This window comes from Euprymna scolopes, chromosome 38 (genome assembly GCF_053919585.1).
Source record: "Euprymna scolopes isolate OS-2025 chromosome 38, ASM5391958v1, whole genome shotgun sequence".
NCBI classification, from domain to species: domain Eukaryota; kingdom Metazoa; phylum Mollusca; class Cephalopoda; order Sepiida; family Sepiolidae; genus Euprymna; species Euprymna scolopes.
The window spans coordinates 71,691,897-71,714,396 of NC_136519.1; positions in this window are offsets into that span (position 1 = coordinate 71,691,897).

Sequence of the window (22,500 nt, forward strand, 5' to 3'; positions counted from 1 at the left end):
TAGCAGAACGGAAACCATATTGCGTGTCACTAAGAAGATTACTTTTGCTGAGATGGTTGATTACTTCTCTATTTAACGCATATTCCAGCAACTTACTCATGACGCACAGGAGACTTATTGGCCTGTACTGAGATGGGAATGAGCGATCATATATATATATATATATATATATATATATATATATTTATATATATATATATATATATATATATATATAAGAATTGAAGTTAAATTCTGTAAATTGAAATATACATAGAAATATATTCAAATTGAGTGTTTATTGCTTGAGACAAAGGAATATATGGAAAAGAATCATATTACCATATATTCTCTGTCTGAAAGAATAAATTCTCAATTTGAATATATTTATATGTATATTTCAATTTACAGAATTTAACTTCAATTCTTACATTTATACTCTGCTCTATTTTTTTATATATTCAGCTTTACCTTTTTGGCTAGGATCGTCTTGGAAATATTACATCACTATGAGCTCCTTTTGTTTACACAAAGACTGGTAACCCAAACTGAATATCGAAATGCTAATATCTTTGAATCTATGGGACGAAGCTACATGAAAATCTGCAGGCATTTTGAAGATTATAATAGTAGTCTATGGTTTAAATTATTATTACAATTGGCAAGAAAGAATCTTTATTTTAAAACCAATAAAATATGTCCAAATTTGCCTACATTGCTATTTATAGTGTCGTGTAGGCCAGCTTGAATTTTTCTGCTTCGGTTGTCTCCCCTGTGGCCTTGCCAGACCACTAATCTATATACTCTTAATGCTACATTCTACTTATTTTACGTTCGTTTCTTTCCTCATGCTTTTATCTTCGTTCCTTCTTCTGCCGGCTTCTTCTCGGCATTCACTGATATTTACCTTTGCTATTTTTCCTTTGCTATTTACTGTTCAGTGTAGATGGGAAAAGGATGGAGAAATTCTACATCATTTGAAAAGTAAATATAAAAGTCTGATCTATATAAATAGACAAGTATAAGGAGAGGAGAAACTTTCTAAAGATGTGGCATCTGTTTTCCCGTTTCTCGCCATAAGTTTTAACAGATGTCACATCTCGGTTTCTCATTTTCGTAAATGTTACATAAACAGTCATCCTGTCCCCCTTTTTATTTCCAGGGTGTGGATGGATGCTGCAGGGTTGATTGCATATCAAATATGCGACGTGACGTCCTTTATCCTTCTTCTGTTGAACACTTGAAGTGTAGCCAATGTCACTAAAGTTTGCGAATGTTCCGAGATTATCCGTGGCGGTAAGAGAGAATGATAATAATTGTGACAAAACGTTGCTATTGTCAATTTGGCAATGTAGTGAAAACTGCGTTGGTGGAATTCGAATGTAATGTTATCAGATTTGAAAAATAAACCATATTGATTAAGTGTATTTAAAGAAAATATCTCTCTATTTAATAATAATAATAATAATAATAATAATAATAATAATAATAATAATTTTTTATTTACATCGGCATCACCAGTTATCAAGGCCCAGACGCCACTCGAAAATAAGGGATAAAGAGTGTACAATAATCAATTGGACAACATATTAATCGTTAGTAATGGAAATTCGGTAAATTTGTTAACTTAAGAGGAACGGCTCATCAAGACAGAACTTGAAGACAACCATATTGTAGTCAGCTGGAAAGCAGATAAACGGAAGACGGTTCCACAAGCGTGCAATTCTAAGAAAGAAACATTGTTAACGGAATCTACATTTAGGTTTCGGCACAGATAAAGAGTGGGGGGAAATTATTGATAGTGTTTTCAGCTAGAGTGTTTCTCGTAAAAGTTTGGCGAGGGGGGGACCATAAATTGGAGCTCAGACAAGCACTTGTCATAAAAATAACGATAAAGCAGAGACAAACTCGAAACATCTCTTCTGTGAGAAAGAGGTTGCAGGGAAGAGAAAAGGGTATCCCCTAATAGGCCATGAAGTCTATTTTGACCTCTATCAAGGCAGGATAAGTCCTTTCTAGCAGCTCCTGTCGAGATATGGCAACACTACTCCATCCTTGGATGTACCTGGCTCTCGTAGAGAATTGCATCAGCAGTGAGATATCTACTGGATCGATAGAAAGATCCCACCATTTTTCCAGCGACATTGGCAATGGATTTGATGTATGTGTTCCATTTTAGATAATAATAATAATAATAATAATAATAATAATAATAATAATAATAATAATAATAATAATAATTCTGATTTCGTTTATGAACGTCTCTCTGGAAACGGATGGGATTAATTTCCAGACGATTCCCCTTAATCCCGGCTTCAAACCAGGAGCTTCAAAGATCAATAGTTTTCTAAGGATGTTGGTGGTACCTATAATTGCAGAGGTTTGAAGGCCGCCTAAAATATCGGGGATTTGTAGTTTTTTCAATTGTCCTTCCAGACGCCTTGATACTACTCCCAGTGTCCTAATTACGACCGGGATTATTTGTGTTTTAACCCCGTGTATTATTATCTCTAAGGCCAATGAAGCATAATTGCTCTACTTCTCCTTCTCCTTCTCTCTCACAATCCTGACAAATAATAATAATAATAATAATAATAATAATAATAATAATAATAATAATAATGATAATAATAATAATAACAACAACAATAATAATAATAATAACAATAATAATAATAATAACAATAATAATAATAATAATAACAACAATAACAATAATAATAATAATAACAATAACAACAACAACAACAATAATAATAATAATAATAATAATAATAATAATAATAATAATTTCTCTGTTTATAACAAAATTAATAATCTTTACTATTATATAAAAGTCACACCCATCCACCCATCGACCCCCCACACACACACATAAGTGTGTGTGTGCATGTCTGTGTGCGTTCCTTTCTCATAGGTTCCGAAATGGCTGAGCCTATCTTTTTCAAATTACACACAAAGGTAATTTTTATGTCTGGCAGTGTTCTTAAATATGTTTTGCAAAGACATTTTACCGATGAGTATTGAAAATTGAAAAATCCGATCTTAAAACTAGCTCTTCTCTCTTATAGATAAACAGAAAAAGAATAATTTTTACAGGGTAATATTTTACGTGACACCGACCAAAGGGAGATAATAAAATGTCAGCAAATTATTTCTTCTAAACAAACAGATTTCTTATAATCTGGACATATATAACGCAGTGGTAGAGTATTCGACTACAGATCGAAAGATTCACTGTTCCAACCTGGGCATACATCGCCATTTTATTTTTTCCTTACGATAAAAGAGGTACCATTTAAAATCGCCGCAAATTATTTTTTCGTTTGCATATTTTCAAACTAAAAATAAATGTGACACTCATTCATCATCAAGCCCAACTATAAGTTGACGTGATATTGTAAACAAACATAAACGGAATTTGATAAACGACATTATCATTATTATTTTTTATTTAAAAAAAATTGTTTTGCCAATTAGTCCACCGGACAAATTATTCCTCGTAATATATAATAATCAATAGAGGATTGATTCTATAATAATACATACACAATCTGAAAAAAATTAAAATATTTCTAAGCGTATTGTACGACCGGGCAACGCCGGGCTGCCAGCTAGTTATAGTAATGATACCTCTCTTGAAAATAATAATTTCTTTCTTTATAATTTATTTGCAAATGTTATCGAAAGAGGTGGAGAGTACTGAAACCTGGGGAGACTTGTTATCACTCAGCTTCCAGGGAACACCACAGGCTGTTTTCAAGGAGAAATATTTGATGGTCTATGTGAAAGCTCCTTGTGGACCAATAATAATAATAATAATAATAATAATAATAATAATAATAATAATAATATAAAAATAATAATCTCTCTAATTTTTCTCTTGAAAATAATTTCTCGCTTAATACTAATAATATGGGAAGAGAACTGGGACCTTGGGGAGGCTTATTGCCACTCAAATTCCAGTGAAGACCAATAGCCGCCGCCAACGAGAAAACAATGGCAAGCAGCTGTAATGCAAATTTATTTGTAAATTTTTTTAAATTTTTTGAAAATTTTTTTAATTTTTTTTATTCAATTTTCACCCCAAACAAGGCACAGTGCCACTTTGAAGCAGGGGGCTACTATCAGGGACTTTATTAGCGGGGTCATTTTGAAGGGAGATGAGTAAAAAGATGTTTGTTAACATTACACTTGAACTTCTGCATATCATTGCAGTTGGGAAAGCAGAATCCCGGAAGGGAGTTCCAAAGACCCGCAGTTCTGGGGAAGAAACTATTGGAGTAAAAGGCTTTCTTGCACCTAGGGATCTCTACTGTAAAGGAATGAGACTTAGTAGCTTGTCGGGGTTGTCGGGGGTAGTTACGTCGGGGAGGTACAAGTGTTTGCAGTTCGTCAGAGCATTCACCATTGAAGTATTTGTAGAACAGGCAGAGGGTTTCAACATCTCGTCGATGGGACAGAGGTTGAAGCCTAGATGACAGTTCAGGACCTATCAGGTTGGCGACTCTCTTTTGAACCCTGTCCAGGAGCGAGAGACAAGCAGCAGATGCACCAGCCCAGATGTGACAACAGTACTCCATACATGGGCGAATGGTTGCCTTATAGAGGTATAGGATACTGTCAGGCGTAAGTAGTTTTCTAGCGCGGTAGAGGGAGCCAACCTTCCTTGCAGCAGCCTTGGCAATGCTCTCAATGTATCTATTCCAGTTCATATTCCCTGTAAACGTTAGGCCGAGGAGTTTAAAAGAAGTACTTTCAGGTAATGTGTTCTTGGCCATTGCTATTGGTGGCAGAGAAGGTTTCTTGTAGTTATTGAAGGAAACAAGCTTAGTCTTAGCAGCATTGAATGTGACCAACCATTTTTGTCCCCATTCCACTACGGATTGGAGGTCATCCTCTATCGTTTCTGCCATTTCCTTGGATATGTGTTCATTTGTTTTCCCCTCATATCTGTTATAGAGAGTGGTGTCATCGGCAAATATACCCATCTCCGAAACAATTTTATCAGGGAGGTAATTTATGAATAACAGGAATAATAGAGGTCCAAGGATAGACCCCTGAGGTACTCCCGTATTTATTGTAAATGTTATCAAAAGTGGCGGAGAGTACTGGAAACCTGGGGAGACTTGTTGTCACTCAGCTTCCAGGTTGTTTTCAAGGAGAGATTTTTGACGACTTGTGTGAAACCTCTTTGTGAGCCAATAATAATAATGCAAAATGTTTAGCCAGGATATCCGAAAGGAATTCAGCATGGAAAACTGCGCACTGCTTGTTATAAGAGGGTGGAAACTGGGACCAGCAGAAGGCATGGAACTACCCAACCAAACGAAGATGAGGGCACTAAACAAACATGACAACTGCAAATATTTGGCAGTTTTTGTTTTTTGAAGCAGACAGATAACAATAATGAAACCGGTTGAAATATTAAGTCAAACCCTTGAATACACAGACTAACACATATGGGTTATAGGCGCAAGCTGGACATACAAAAACTGTCTGATGTAAAACCCAAATGGTCATCATATGGAATCATGAAAACTGAAACTGTATAAATGTGTCAAACATCGACCGGTCAGAAATTATGTGCTTTTGAAAAAAAAAACATTTTCGTCTTTTTTTCCAAAGGTTTTTTGTATTCCTACACGTCAACACATAGGAAATAAATAATAAAAAAAAAGATATAAACATTTATATATTTTTCGTATGGATATTTTATTCACACACACACACACACACACACACACACACACACACACACACACACACACACACACACACACACACACACACACACACACACACACACACACACACACACACACACACATGTATATATTACAGAATTTATGACATCATTAATATTTTGTAATTATGCTTAAAAAACGTCAACACTTAACACTATTTCTCCATGTACACAAGTGTTTTAGAAAATTTAGTTTTCTTATTACGTTTACGTTGTAGTAAAAACTTGACAGTTTAATGATTTCCTATTAGCACATCTATTTTTTCAGTTTCGAATCAGTCATTATTTCAATGCAACTATCCGCAATAATTTCAAAAATATTTCACCAATGCAATATTTGTGGACTTTTTCTTGTCTTTATTGACAACAAAAGTTCACAAATATTGAATTAGTAAAACATTTTTGATAATGGCAAGCTAAACATGTGAGATCAATGGAAATACATTTAAAGGATTGACTTTATCTGACTGACTTCAAAATATTTAACAATGACCAATTTTGGACAAAACGACGTTCAATTTCTTAAGAAGGGTCGACACTTTGAATACTACATATTTCTTTTTCAAATATGTGTGAATGCAGGAAGAAGAACAAAAAGTACTCTTTCATAGACCACGAACTTCACCACTCACTCGTTAGTGGTTTTAAAAAGCCTTTATGACTAATCCAAAATATGCCTAAGCACAATCCTTAGGATTTTAAAATCCAAAAAAGATAATTTGCTGGCATCAGTATAAACAATATATATATATATATATATATATATATATATATATATATATATATATATATATATATATATATATATATGTATATATATATATATATATTGGAATCAGTACAAACAATATATATATATATACTTGTTTATTGTTATATAAACATGATCACATCTCGCTGCTACAAATAGTCACTTGTTTCAATCAAACAACAGATATCATCAGGCAGCGACTTGACTATTCAAAAGTTCAATGAATAATCTGAATCTAGGTTATTCATTGAACTTTTGAATAGTCAAGTCGCTGCCTGATGATATCTGTTGTTTGATTGAAACAAGTGGCTATTTGTAGCAGCGGGATCTGAGCATGTTTATATAACAATAAACAAGTATTATCAGCTCTTTTTATTGAGCACTATCTAACAACCTCGTTGAATTCATTAGTCCATTAATTTTGAATATAAAAAAAACCGAGTATATATATATATATATATATATATATATATATATATATATATATATATATATATACATCAGTTATGAGACGAATCCAATATTTTCCTCGTTCCAATAAAATTACCTGTTCTGTTTTAAATTTCCGATTTCGATACAATTACCGATTCTGATACTTTTTAAATCATTAAGAAAGGGGGAGCAGATAAACAAACAAAAATAACAACAGGGTAAACAAACCAAAAATTAAATAAAAATTAAATAAAACAGGTATGGGTTAGGAACGAATGGTATTTAAATGTTACGAAGATGGTGTAGTCGCAAGTTTAGTATATTCACCGATTTATGTAAAATCAGTAACTAGAACAAGTAGCGCAATAAAATATAGGTGTAGGTTAAATAAAAACTAGATTACACTATGCCAGAGAGGAATTAAGCGGGTAGAGTAAGTAGATGTCTAAGGAGGTATGATCTATAGTGTCTGTAATTAATCTATCCCTCTTGATTTTTACCCTATCCTTAAACTTCGTCATAAACAATTTTCCATTAAAAAGCTTGGACGATTTAAAAGTTGATAAGTTTTATTTTTTTTTAATTTCCCAGTAAACAATTCGCATTAAATTATTTCTTATTAGAGCCATGTAATTTCCTTACTATAATATACTCTTACATACGTTTGTATATTATTATCTTAAATCTTATATACAATTATAATTTATATTATATAATTTATATTATATAATTTGTTTAGATTTTGTATCTCTTAAATTATATATATATATATATATATATATATATATATATATATATATATATATATATATATATATATATATACATGCGTTTTATTTTTTATTACCGTATCTTTCTGTTAAGGTTTCTATAAAAGTCTGAGGAAGCTACAGACGGCAAAAAAACAAAACAAAACAAAACAAAACAAAAAAAAAAACGGCCGGGTAGCTGAAACAATAATGTAACTTAACAGAAAGATACTGTAATAAAAAATAAAATGCATATTTGCTCTACAATAGTATTGAGCACTTTCTTCAGTTTTTATTAATTACCATTTCTACTATATATATATATATATATATATATATATATATATATATATATATATATATATATATATATATATCTGTGTATGCATTTCTGGTTTCTGTTGTCAGGTTAAATGTTTCGGGGCCTTATTACAGTCGGTATATTTTAAATTTAATTTTTAATTTTTAATTTAATCTTAGCTTCTTGGTTATTAGCTGGAAAATTGCCAATTTTTTTTTCTTACAAGCTTTTCCTTCCTTCACTTTATGTCTAAGATTTAGATTATTGTAAATAATTTCATAGTGTTTTATCTATAATTTTTTAACTCTAATTTAAAATTTTTCTTAGCTCCTATTCTTAACTATTAATTATTAATTTTCTAATCGTTGTCATGTATATTTGAAACTGTAACTTACATATACCTCATTATTCCATAAGCTTAAATTTGTAGTAAATTTGCAGTAATTAAGATATGATATACACAAAATGTCGTTTTTGTTCATTATACTAATTGTTAAATTATTAGTTTTAAATAACTTTTAATATATTTTAATTATTGTATGCATTATTATTATTATTATTATTATTATTATTATTATTATTATTATTATTATCCCACAAGGAGCTTTCACACAGGTAATCAAATATTTCTCCTTGAAAACAGCCTGTGGTGTTCCCTGGAAGCTGAGTGATAACAAGTCTCCCCAGGTTTCCAGTACTCTCCACCTCTTTCGATAACATTTGCAAATAAATTTGCATTATCGCAACAGCTGCTTGCCATTGATTTCTCGTTAGCAGCGGTTATTGGTCTTCACTGGAATTTGAGTGGCTATAAGCCTCCTCAAGGACCAGTTCTCTTCGCACTTATCCGGCGGAGGTCTGGTCAGTTCCTCGGTCTTTTCTTCCTCCTTAACTCTACTCGGTTATTTGGTCTCACTCTTTTGGGGTGGAGGGGCAGTGATGTGGCAATGGGAGGATGGGGTTGTGTTATGTGGCTTCGATGTTCTTGGTTCCATGTAGTGTTTCATGTTTTGCCTTCGCAGCAGTTTGTCTGGCCCGAACGTTTTGCTCCTGTGTGTTAGTTTCCACATTCAAGGGGTTTTCTTAATATTTCAGCTGTTTTCATGATTGTTGTTTGTTGTATTTTTGCAGTCATTCTTTTAATTCCAATTTTTCTCATTCTTTTTTCAAAGATTTTCGGGATTGTTCCTAGTGCTCCTACTATTATAGGTATTATTTTGATTTTCTTCATCTTCCATATCCCTTTCAACTCTCTGGCTAGCTCTGTGTATTTGCTCCGTTTCTCCGTTTCTTTGATATTCACACTGTGGTCAGCTGGAACAGCAAAGTCTACGATTTGACAGGACGTTTTTTCTTGTTAATTATTACAACGTTCAGTCTTCTTGCTTGGATGGGTTTATCAGTTTCTATGTCCATGTCCCATAGGACTTTGTGATTCTCGTTTTCAAGTACTGTTGCCGGCTTATGTTTGTACCATTTGTCTGGTTTATCGTCACGTCACTTTGTCCACAGAGTCTGCATTTGCTGTTTTCTTGTGTTTTGTCGATCTTTGCTTTGATGTGATCGGTTCTTATCGAGTTGTCTTGTGCTGCAGTTATTAGGGATTCAGTTTCCTGCCTTATGTGTCTTTTTCGCATCCATGTCCAAGTGTTTTCGTTATTTTCATCTTTTGTCATCCTTATGAATCTTCCGTATAATTGTTTCTCTTCCCACTTTTCTTTTCTTGTCTTATCCTTTGTTTCTCTGTTTTCTGTTTCATTGATTTTTTCCGTGTCTCTCGCTGCTATGATTACTCTTTCGGTGTTTTTGCATTATGTATTTTTCTAGTTCTTTTTTGGTGTCATTCACACAGTCTTCCATACTAACCAGTCCCCTCCCACCGTCTGTCCTTTTTACGTAGAGTCGGTCAACATAGTCCTTCGGGTGTAGTGCGTTGTTTATGGTCATGAGTTTCCTGGTCTTCTGCTCGAGCGGTCTCAGTTCTTTAGTCCACCCTATGAACGGTCCAGAGTATCTTACTAGCAATTATTATTATTATTATTATTATTATTATTATTATTATTATTATTATTATTATTATTATTATTATTATTATTATTATTATTATTATTATTATTATTATTACGGCTATATTCATATATTTTTTTCAACGCGCAAATAAAAATTAAAATGTTTAATTTAATGTCACTTTTTTCTAGCCAAACAACTAAAATGATCTCAAAATGCCTTCGTGAGTATTTTGACGTTGACCTATTTTAAACTCATATGACCCAGAGTTTGTGCACTTGTCTTTTCCATTTTTTTCCAGCGGTTGAAAAATATATTCGCGTCTCCGTTTTTGTCTTTTGTTTTTTTAATTGTTTATTTTTGCTTTTAATTGTCTTTTGTTTTTGTTTTTAATTGTCTTTTGTTTTTCTTAATTGGTATATAATTTTAATTTAAATGTATTATTATTAGTATTGTCATTATTATTATTATTATCATTATTATTATTATTATCATTATCATTATTATTATTATCATCATCATTATTATCATTATTATCATTATCATTATTATTATTATCATTATTATCATTATCATTATTATTATCATTATTATTATCATCATTATCATAATCATACTTCTTCTTCTTCTTCTTATTATTATTATGTTGGTTTATTTCACGATGTTGTGATGTATTACACAGTTTCTTCACCGGCGTTTACATCAAAGGTAGTCAGTATAGTCAAAGAGTTAATTATTAGATGGAATGAACCTAACGTAGGATGCTTGCTGTGCCAAGCAGAACTGACTTCTGGAGTATGGTGATGTTGTACTTGATTCCCAAAGGAGTTCAACTCTCTCAAAATCATCTGCAGTTGAGCCAAGAGCACCTTTCATGGTTCCATAATCTAACAATTTCCACCCTCAGTTTCTGATAGTTCCGCAATTTCTCATTCTTTATAGCTGCTAAGTTGATGTTGTTTGGGCAAGCCACGCCAATAATTTGGCATTCATTGGCCTTTTTGTTCACAACTACCATATCTGGTTTCCTGTGAGTTATCTCTCGGTCACACTGAATCATGAAATCCCAGAGAATCTTAACGTCCTCATTTTTCACTACCGCTTCTCTGTGATGTTAGAACCAGTTGTCCATCACTTGGATTCAAAACTTTTGGCACAAACTCCAATACGAATTTGCACATACCTTGTCATGGCGACGTTTGTACTCTTTTTGAGTAAGTTTAGAACAAGCACTAACAATGTGTGATATTGTTTCAAGAGTTAAACCACACAACCCGAGCAGTCCTTACCAAAGATGTTTCTATTGATTGTATTAGTATTTAGTGTCTGCCTCTGAGCAGCAAATATAAAATTTTCTGTTTCTCTTTTCAAGTCACCTTTAGACAGAAATTCCATGTGTCCTGGCATTTTTGTGCCATTGTGCCATTGTAGTGCTCAAACTGACCATAAAGTTACATACTTACTAACCCAGTCAAGGATTCTTTCCTTGTACTTCTGCTTATCTTCCAGTGATTCTTTTTCTAACTCTTCCTCTTTCGTCACTGTTGCAAGTAACACTTCGTGACTGTTAGCCAAGTAGTGGTGCACATTTCTCAGCTCTCCCCATGGCACATAACTCAATCCCAATCAGCCCTCTTTCCCCTTTCTTCCTTGTGATGTACAGCCTGAGCATATTAGAATTTGGTTGAGATGCTCAATACTTGACGAAAAATTTCCGTGTGTCTCTCCAGCCTTTTTATTTCTTCCTGTGTCCATCCTACAAAAGCTGCACTGAACCAAATTAGAGCAACCACCCATGAATCGATGGCAGTGAACAAGTTCCTACCCTTTATCAAGATTTCAGGAGCAGCTTGAGTTAAGTTTGTTTTTCTCTTTTTGCAATACGTAAAAATACATTTATCCATCGACAGTTGGTCTTTTGTTCCTGAACACCTTTTCATCCGGCCTTTTGCTTCAACTGGTAATGAACTATTTACTTCAACGCTTTACGCTTTTTACTAAATATCTTCGTCTTCTCTTTTATTTCATTGCAAATCATCGTGTCAAGTTCAAGCAGCCCCAGATATCTGTCGCCTTCTACATCAGAATCTCCTAATCTTTTACCATTAGACAAAGTGGTACCTTTCATGGCTGCTCTCTTTCCTCGTTCAGAAGTAACTACTTCACATTTGAAACTTCCTAACTTCAGATTTTTGTCCTCACCTCACTGCTGTACAATTTGAACCAAAGAGTCAATTTTTTTTCTGCTTTGCTAAACAATTTCAGATCGTCCATAAACAACATGTGGCTGATCTTCGGTCCGTTCTTTTCCAGTTTATAACTCATAATTGTCTCTCTTAGTACATGTGTCAACCGTATGAGTGCTATTACGAATAAAAGTTGTGAAAAAGAAATCTGGAAAGATACTGTGTCTGATGTTGAATGTTGCAGATGAAAAAGGTTCGTTTTCTGACTGCTCATACTTTTCCCGATAAACTCAATTACATTTTCAACCACCCCTACCATTTTCAACGTCCTTAGTAGCCACGAATGCGGCACCATATCATAAGCTTTTTTTATAATCTATTTAAGTTATATGCAAGTTTATTTTTCTCCTTTTGCAATACTTTAAAATACACTTATCCATCGACAGTTGGTATTTGGTTCCTAAACACCTTTTCATCCTACCTTTTGGTTCAACTGGTAATGAACTATTTACTTCAAGATGGTCATACGCTTTTTACTAAATATCTGTGTAAATGTCTTCCAAAGCAAGTTCAAGCAAGTAATTTTTCTGTAATTTCCAACATCTTGTCATTTATCTGGATCTTTAATGATTACAATAGTTCTTCACACTACAAGGCATTAGAGAACTTGAATGCCTACTAGACACTATCCTCGAGTGTCTAAGGTCTCTCTGTACAGGGGTTTGCCAGAATAATCTGGCATGAGGATACTTTTCCCTGGAAGTAAACCTTGACCAAATATTCAAACCACATAATATTCGCAGTCCAAATAAGATCTCATGAGCTTTTATGAGGAATGGTGCACCTTCTCCAAGTGATATTACCTAAAGTGCAGCATGAAACTGGATACTCCACCAGACTAGACTAATTTTTGTCCTTGAATCCAGTAAGACTAAGGGATGAAAACGGAAGATAAACTACAACATATGAAAATGCTTAATTGGGGAGAGGAAAATTATGTTCTCAATTTCTTTACTAACTCAGTGTTTGAAAGATAAAGACCTTTAATGAAACATTCAAATATCTATGTATTTCATATAGGATTCAAATGTTAGTCCCAGGTTGTGGGCTCCTTGATTCGACTGAAGGAAAAAAGTATCTGGAACAATCTAACACTATCATCAACAGAATCAGCAAGCCTCTTTTGGTTTCTGTAAAAGATGGCAACTAGTACCCGTGAATTCCATCAGGTCTGGGCCCTTTCTACTTAGGAATGACCTTCATTTGTTTTCTCAAATCTTCAACAGAAATGTGTGATTATCCTCTTGTTTATGCCCTTCTAATCTTTCACTTATTCTAACGATCCATTCAACATCAACCTTAAGTGTCTCTTCATCATATAATGACCAAATTATTATTATTATTATTATTATTATTATTATTATTATTATTATTATTATTATTATTATTATTGTTGTTGTTGTTGCTATTGTTGTTGTTTATCTTTTCATCATTTTATATGCCTTTATTTTAATTCCTTTCTTTTCTTCTCCTTTTTATAATTTATTTAAACGCCGTTAATTTATTTCATTTTGAATATCACGTAACGTTGATCGATATCTGCTGTAATTTTTTTTTTGAAAGCTTTCATGACGGACTTTATTTTTGTAGAGTTCGTAACATCATCTGAATAACAAAACTGGCAGACAAAACATGCTCATGAATGTGTAGCGACATATAAATGCTTATGCCAAACAAATAAAAATTATATATAATAATAATAATAATAATAATAATAATAATAATATATATATATATATATATATATATATATATAATCTTGGAAGTTTTTAACCTTTAAAACTATACAAAAAATATTTTTTATCATCCGTTAGCAAACTATTTAGTCCGTAAGTCATTCAATCACCTGCACTCAATGCAGCAACTAGCTCTCTCGAATTCACTATAGTACCAGTAATAATTTATTTTTAAGGGATCATCGGTTGTGTCCCATGAAACACTGTTTCGGGTATTTCAAAACAAAACAGTATATTACATCATGGCTCCCCAGCAGTGTTGATCAAACACCACCTCTTAGGAAAAAACATGTTATAAATATTAGATCTAGTTTCCTATTCTTAATTACTTTATCTAACCTATTCATGTTATAAAAATGAATTTCTTACCTGTGAGATTCATCAGTTTCCATATTCAAAATGGATATATTTTTAAATTTACCAGTCTTGTATGTATAAGATTAGGATTAATCCATTTGACTACTCATCACCCCCACTATGATTAGTATTTTGTATATTTACATTCTTATTTATTGAAAATTAAATATATATAAAGGTTTAAAATATTTATACATACAGGGTGACCCAAAAAACGGGCCCCAACGGGCCCCCGTTTCTTAGTGATTTGTCCGAATGAAATGAAACTTTGTACATAACTAGTTTATTATATTCAAAACATCACATCAAAACACTAGAGTCTTTGGCCTTTTTTCTCCGTTCTAAAGCATATGTTCTAGATGGCCTCCATTTAGCTTTTGTTTTTCTTGGGTCACCCTGTATATACATTTTTGTTATTTTTTTATTTAAATTTTTTTTTTTATAAGTACATTTTATACATTATTAATAAAGTTTTGGATTTCCTTTATATATATATATATATATATATATATATATATATATATATATATATATATATATATATATATATATATATATTCGAGCCAGAGATGTCTCGTGTTCCGGGGTTCGAATCATTCGACTGGTGTTAATCGTGACACCCTGCACTGAAGATTCCCGAAAGGATGAAACACTAGTGTCTGTAGGTATTTAATTATTATAGTAAAAAAATAATTATGACAGCCCCTTTAAGAAATTCGTTTCTTATCGTTGAGCACTTTCAGTTGAATTAAAGTCGGTCAATTTAGCTCTTATGCATAGATCATCGTATAACGATTAGATCACTGTCTGACTGACGTAAATGAATATTTAAAATTAAGATGTTTAAAATTCAACGTTATCCTACGCGGTTAATGGTAGCCGAACGGATACGGTTTCCGCTAATCGAGTCAGAGATGTCTCGTGTTCCGGGGTTCGAATCGTTCGACTGGTGTTAATCGTGACACCCTGCACTGAAGATTCCCGAAAGGATGAAACACTAGTGTCTGTAGGTATTTTATTATTATAGTAAAAAAATAATTATATATATACATATATATATATATATATATATATATATATATATATACACGTAACTATAATATTTTTCAATTAAATATTAACAATTATTTTTATACCTACAATTATTACGCAATCATAAGTATACGAAGTGAAGTACTTTTGATCTGAAGATTTGAACCAAGTTACAAGGTTACCCTTGACATTGTAGACAAGCATCTTACCGGAATTAACACGAGAATTAAAGGAAAATAAATGCATATAAATTCAATGAAAATTCAAAATGGCGTAATAAAAAATCAAAATAAAAGATAATTGCAACTTTTCTTCCAATTTTCGGATTTTGTAGTCATGCCCAAATGCGTTTTATTTTCTTTTAATGGAGTGATAGTTCCTACTTCTGAGGAGTAAGGGCAGAATAGATTCATTGATTGATATACTAATTAAATGAATGATTTTGCGCTACGAAACTGTTGCTGTCAAGAATTGTGAATGTCAACGAACTTAAATGAATAAACTGTAAGATGGTCAGCATCATGAAATTTGAAATATAGGCTATTGTCATTTATTTATTGTTCATAAATTAAGGTTTGGTATAAATAAAAGGGGAAATATAATTTAAAAAAATCATTGTGTGTGTGTGTATATATATATATATATATATATATATATATATATATATATATACATACACAAATATATATATTTGATAATATATAGTGGATAATTATATTTTAAAAATAATATATATATATATACCGCTCCTCATGTGGGGGTACCAAGTTGGTTAAAGGTAAAATTATTCCCAACTCGCATTTAGGTAAAAATGCACTTTCATAAATAATTGAATTCATTCAAAACATATCGCTAAAACCAATATATATATATGGTAAGTTATAAAATGTATATGGCGATTAAGCTACACTGAATATTCCTGGAGCCTGAAAAATCCTAGAGTGGATGAAACGCGGAATATTCAGTGTAGCTTAATCGCCATATACATTTTATAACTTACTAACTAGCTCTACCTACGTATTGAGCATTTTGAAGTAAAGACTTAAAGTTTACGCATAAATCTATACTTTCGTATATTAATTTTATGTGAGTAAATTAAGTAGTTATATATATATATATATATATATATATATATATGAAAGAGCGAGAGACAGAGGAAGAAAGAGAGAGAGAGAGAGAGAGAGAGAGGAGGCACACGTGCTAGATAAAGAGGGAGTGTATGTGTGTGTGTGTGAGAGAGAGAGCGGGAGACAGAAAGAGAGAGAGAGAGAGAGAGAGAGAGAGAGAGAGAGAGAGAGAGAGAGAGTAGCCTAGTAGTTGTAACAGTTATTGTAATTACACTGCAAAGAAGAAATACGATATAAAGTATAACTTAATCAATATTCCGCCTGCCTATGCATAGCGTGTCCAGGTTTGTATCTCTCGAACTCTCTCCTCGTCTCTTTCTGTCTCTCCAGTGTTCATTGTCTTTATCTCTCTCTCTCATCTCTCTCTCTTACTCCCTCTCTCTCTCGTCAATATTAAAAAAAAAAAAAAAAAAAAAAAAACTGTGCGCGTGTGTTCGCCTCATTGTTTTGTTGAGATACTCCTACTCGCCCAAACAATCCTTGCTTTGTCGTTTTGCAACGCGTAAACGCACTTAAATGTGCACTCACTTTTTGGTGGCGGTGGGGCGGAGGAGTAGGAAAGGGGAGTAGCGGTTGGTTAGTGGGTAAGTGGGTGGGTGAGTGGGTAGTAGTAAGAGAGGGATGAGAGGAGTTGAAGTAATACGGGAATCTCGTTCTTGAATAGGAGTAAAAGAAATGTGTGTGCATATGAACGAATAGTCGTTTCTATTTCTGTATCATTGACATACACGCACGCGCGCAAGTACGAGCACGCACTAACACAGGAAGGGACGTAACCACTGATTGAACGATAATAATAACGTCGAAGAAGCACACACGTCGAAGCACACACATATACACGTACACATACATATACAAAGATACATATGTATGCATATATATTTGTGTTGAAATATTTATATATCCATATCTATGTATCAATGTTTTCCTCTTCTTCCCTTCTCTCTTTATATATATATATATATATATATATATATATATATATATATATATATATATATATATATATAGAGAGAGAGAGAGAGAGAGAGAGAAAGAGAACCACATCGATAATGTCAGTTTCAAATGAAATACGACAATCATAACTAGAGGTGGTAAAGAAGGTCAATTACAGGTCTTTACCGATGTTGTTATAATCTCATATATATATATATATATATATATATATATATATATATATATATATATATATATATATATATATATATATCTTGTTTAAATTTGTCAAAATGGTTATGAAATAATTCTCACACAAAGAAATACACGGTATGGTGTTCTGATTTTATATTTTGTTGTCTTGATTTTGAAAAAATATTACACACACACACACACACAAACACACACACACATATATACTTGTTGAAAATAAATCAATAAAGAATCGATTGTAAGAATGCGGCTGATAAAATAAAACATACACACACGCGCTCTCTCTCTCTCTCTCTCTCTCTCACACACACACACACATATACATACTTGTTGAAAATAAATCAATAAAGAATCGATTGTAACACACACACACACACACACACACAGAATTATAATAGCTGTCCAAGATCAAGGCTTGATGATAAATGATTTAAGAAAATGAGTGACAGCAAGCGCAGGTTGTGCCACACACAAGTAGAGAGTGTGAGCACCTGCCATTCAACTGCTAAGAGTATGGATACGACCGAGACAACAGAGTGTGTAAATATCTCTATTGGACGATCTGCAAAACGCAGAATATCGAATGTAGCAATAAATCTTGGCACACATACCAGAAATAATAGCTAGAAATTAGTCATACACCATCCATTATGATGCCCCATCGCAATATTGAAAAATCTAATAAAAAAGATACATAATTTCAAGATTATGGGCGGTGGATTAGCATAAACGCGATGCTGTGTTTGATATTTTGATATTTCATATGTATACGTGCGTGTGTGGTGTGTGTGCTGTGTGTTGTGTGGTGTGTGTGTATGTGCGTGGTGTGTGTGTTGTGGTGTATGCGTGTGTGTGGTATGTTTGTGTGTTTTAGTGTGGGTGTGGTGTATGTGTATATTATTGTAGTGCATGTGTGTGGTGTGTGTGTTGTGTGTGTGTGTCGTGTGTGTGTCTGTGTGCGTGTTTATGCGTGTGGCATATATATATATATATATATATATATATATATATATATATATCTGTGTGGGTTTGTGCTGTTGGTTTTTTATATTATTGTTTAATATGCATAACTTATTACATATACATTTGTTTCAATATTTACTTCAATAGTGCTCAATGAATTGAGATTAGTGGTAGTATAAGCATACATATGACAAGTAAGCACCTAAGAAATAAATGGAATTCATTTCACGGAAGAAATTCGTCAAGTTAATTGCCAAATTTGGTATTGCACTATCCTTAATATAAACACATTTTTCTTCGAACAAGTAAACACAAAAGTTCACCTGTAGCACTCATCGTATATATATATATATATATATATATATATATATATATGTATATTTTTATATTTTGTGTACAGAAAGTTGTTAGTTGAGACAGATCATTGGTACCGTCGGTTTCAAGGCCCGTTTAAGGTATCCTTATCAAGCTCTCTTCAGCCAATATTCGTCTCTAGATTCTATAAGGGACGAATATTGGCTGAAGAGAGCTTGATAAGAATACCTTAAACGGGCCTTATTATCGGGCTTGAAACCGACGGTACCAATGATCTGTCTCAACTAACAACTTTCTGTACACAAAATATAAAGACGTTCTTACAATTTGGATTTTCCTTTTAATTGAGCACTCTGCTGGAATTCTTTTTCCAAAAAAAAACTAATCATATATATATATATAATATTGTTATGGCAATTAAGCTACTCAGAGAACCACAGGAATCGTCAGGTTAATTGCAGAAACTTAATTGCCATTATAATATTTTCATATTGTACTACTGCGCTCTACCGTGACCTCCGTAAATACACGTGAATCTTGCACTAATCTTATATAACCTACTGATGCCACTGAACAAGGTTTGAAGATACGATCGGTAATCGAAAGACGGGTTTGTATTAATGTACACATAGATTCGAAAAAGTTGTCAAAAAACAAATATAGAACAAATAAATGTTATCAAAGGCAAGATAAGTTACTTTTCTACCTAACTGGATATAATTCACGTGTTTTTATTCAGTGTAACATGTTTATTCAGCTCGAAAAACATGCAATGTTTACCGATGTATTGGAAAATTCAAAATGGCAGCCGACTGTCTCTCGGAGAGGGTACGTTTGGGAAAAGGTATTATAAATAATAAACTAGACAAAATACTGTTAGAAATTCGCTCAATATATGTTACCGTGACATAAGTTGACATGTATTCGGTTGTTTTCTAACAGTATTTTGTCTAGTTTATTATTTATAATACCTTTTCCCAAACGTACCCTCTCCGAGAGACAGTCGGCTGCCATTTTGAATTTTCCAATACATCGGTAAACATTGCATGTTTTTCGAGCTGAATAAACATGTTACACTGAATAAAAACACGTGAATTATATCCAGTTAGGTAGAAAAGTAACTTATCTTGCCTTTGATAACATTTATTTGTTCTATATTTGTTTTTTGACAACTTTTTCGAATCTATGTGTACAGTAATACAAACCCCGAAAGACATTGTATCGTATTATAGAAACTTGTCCAAAAGTCACTGTATCTCCATTTCCTAAAGACAAGACATTATTTTTCCTTTGCACACGTGCAATTAAAGAGAGATTCTATTGCCGGGGAAATACAGTAAAATGAGATATATTTCTAGTATTTCAATGTTTATTTTTTAATAAAATTCGAATTTTATGAAAATAAAAACGTTTGGCGTTTTTTTTTTTTTTTACTTTAAAAAATAATCTTATTGTTGTTATTATAATTGTGAATTATTTTTTCCAATTTAAGTGTATTTGATATAAACAAAAGTAAATAAAAAAAAATAGTTTTAAACCAACGAATTTTCTCACACGTCGCTGGTGTATCAATGAACAAATCTCTGTAGCTTGATTGCCATAGCAATATGCTTCCCCAACTGTACTGACGTGCAGAAGTTCAAGTGCAACGGGAACAACCTCTTGCTGCCCAAATCCCTACATAGTACCCCAGTAGTTGTTTCCCCTGATAGTAGCCCCCTACACCAAAGTGGCAATGTGCCTTGTTTGGGGTGAAAATGTAAAAAAAAAAAAAAAAAAAAAAAAATATATATATATTCTCATACTCCCCCCCCTACTTCTCTCTCTATCCATCTAATACATCTTCGACGTGCATGTTTATTAACAACTAACTGGTCTTCGACCCAAACCCTATAACTCCTTATAATATCATAAATTTATATTTAAAACATGTTTGATTCATTATCACGGATTTTTATTTAAACCATGGTTAAGTGAAATAAAACTTTTAAACAAATCGCGTGGACGTATTACGCGAGAAGCGTGTGTAAATGAAAGCTATGCGGGAAAAATAAAATAGCCGTATTTATAAACAAATAAGTGCTGCCTCTGCCCCCCCCTCCCCCCTCCCCCCAAAAAAAACAACAAAAATCTAAAACAAAAATATAGCCCAAGTTCTTAAAGATGGCGACTATGTTTTTTTTTTTTTTAGCAGTTTTCATTTCATCGATTGATACGTATGATGTAACTTGTTACGACTTGTTTTTATTATTTCGGCAGAGAGTACGGTGTTATTTAGAAACCTACTATTTACATGGAATAGGAAGGTGTTTTGTAAGTATTATGTACTTTCACCTAACAATATAATAAACAACACATACCCTAAAATTTGAATTTAACTATTAAAAAATAACACAGTACTCTCTCTGCATAAGCTCCATTATTTCTTTTTAAAAATATGATTTTAGTAAATATAAATGTTTAGGAGCAATGTCGAAATTCATATCCCTAAATAATTTGTGACTGAAATGCGAATATATATAAGTGCATAATACTTCAGAGCTTTGCAGTAGTATAAAATATACAATTATCGTGTTTAATTCCACCGAAGCAATTCTCTAGACCAACAGTTAGCCTGACAAATTCTTTTAGTAGTAAAAACAAACGTTTGTGTAGCTAACTTGTTATAAGTAAGTATTTTGACTATTACATATATGCAAACAAATATTTATATATTTATAGAATGTGTGTTCCTATAACGGAAAGATTTTTATGTGAAAAACTTACCATGTATTTTCTTAGTAAAACGTGTAAACATATTTTATTAATTCGTTTCAACAAAAAAAAAAAAATGTGAACATTAAGGGATATAATAATTAAAATGAAATGCATTTGTTATTTTATTTAGAGAATTAATTTAGAAAATTCAACGAAAGGTTGACTTTTCTAAGATACAAAAAATAGAAAGACGGATATGAATGTAATCAGTAGTATTAGCTAAAATTTGTAAAATATTTCGTAAGAAACCTTTTATTATCGACAGTCTGACTGTTCAATAGGTATCGCTTGCTAGAACTTTAGCCATGACGTCATTTTGCAATGCAAGGGCCTGAATCTATATTTATTTATTAAGCACTGTTGACATACACAATATATTATATCACTTATAATATTATACGAGTAAACATGAATATATATATATATATATATATATATATATATATATATATATAGTTATGTCTCGGAAGTAGAGTGAAAAGCACATCTTATTTTTCTTTTATTAATATTATTTTTTTTCCTTGTACACATGTTTGTGAATTATACCATGGATTTCTGCCTTTGGATTATTATGGACCATCTTCTTCCAATTACGGGATGTCTTCGGATTTTACTTGTACAAATGGAAATTCTTTTAACTTTCTTGAAGTTTTACATTTGGATTTTACCGTCACTGGATTATTTATCTTCCACCAGACTATCCATTCATGTGTAATCACCTTTTTCTTTACCATATTCCCTCTGCTTAACTTATTTTGTTTTCAAGTAAGATCTTTGACTTACTTGTTGTTTCATCAAATACTTCTGCACGCAAAATCGGATCCCGCATTTTGCTAATTCCTACCCTCTGATG